Below are 1,063 nucleotides of genomic sequence, written 5' to 3'. Positions count from 1 at the left end.
TATATATAATGTTTTGCCTACATATATCCCTATAGGCCAGTAGAGGGCACCAGATCTCATTAAAGATGGCTGTGAGCCACCATGTGGTTGCTGGAATTGAACTCATGACCTCTGGAAGAACAGTCAGTGCTCTTAACCTCTGAGCCATCTCTCCAGCCCCCAGATTGAGGATCTTTATCAAGCATTTTAACACTTTTTCTCTTGACAGGGTCTCACGGTAGGCCAAGCTGGCCTTGAACTCCTGGCCCAATTACATTATATTAGGAAAGGACCTCTGAGGAGAAAACACTTTCCTACTGTCACAGACTCTGAAGGTTGAAGAATGAGGCCCTTGAAGCTGTAATACTAGAGATTTGCAGGAGGTTACAGTGGGGGGCACAGAGCAGACAGCAATGGGAAGGAAGCTGAGTATGGTGGCAGATACCTGCGATCCTAACGCTCAGAGGACTGGGGTCGGAGCGCTGCCAATTCAAGGCTAGAGTGAGTTCCACAAGCAGATGTTCTCACACAAAAGGCTGGGAAACAACACCACTGTGGGATGGTTGGGGAACAGCTTAGTGGAAAACACTCACCTAGCGCGCTTAAGGCCTGGAGCTGACTCCCAGCCTCTGAGGAAAAACAAAGAGTAAAAAAATGTACAACCCTCTTTCTCACAACCAACAAACATTCCTTTGGCCAGAAGTTCCCAGACCTCCTCTTGTCCCAAGATGGACGGAAGAAGAAGATAAGTTGGAGCATTTCACACTCTTGAGATATCAATCAGAATATAAAACTAACCTGTAGATAAACACCTGTCTGCAGGGAGGGCAGACATACAAGGAGGGGCTGGTGTGTGTTCATCTGAAGGTTGGTTTTTTTCTTCTGGTGAACATGGTCTTTACGTGGCTGATGGATTAGAGTTGCCATGGATACAAAGATAAATCCAAGAGCAGCCTAAGTACAGGGCCATCAAACACAGTAAAAGTCAAATAGGAGTTACTAGATGATGATGGTGGTGATGATGATGGTGGTGATGGTGGTGGTGATGATGGTGGTGGTGATGGTGGTGATGATGATGGTGGTG

At 46.6% G+C, this 1,063-nt stretch overlaps 1 protein-coding gene across 1 annotated transcript in view; it reads left to right on the top strand.

The window, feature by feature from the left end:
• The window catches only part of LOC101995264, an 11,115-nt gene that overhangs the window by 4,625 nt on the left and 5,427 nt on the right, over positions 1–1,063 (top strand). The window lies entirely within an intron of this gene.

This window comes from Microtus ochrogaster, chromosome 18 (assembly GCF_000317375.1).
Source record: "Microtus ochrogaster isolate Prairie Vole_2 chromosome 18, MicOch1.0, whole genome shotgun sequence".
Classification (NCBI taxonomy): domain Eukaryota; kingdom Metazoa; phylum Chordata; class Mammalia; order Rodentia; family Cricetidae; genus Microtus; species Microtus ochrogaster.
The sequence above is the reverse complement of the archived record's forward strand: the minus strand, read 5'-3'. Positions and strand labels throughout refer to the sequence as shown.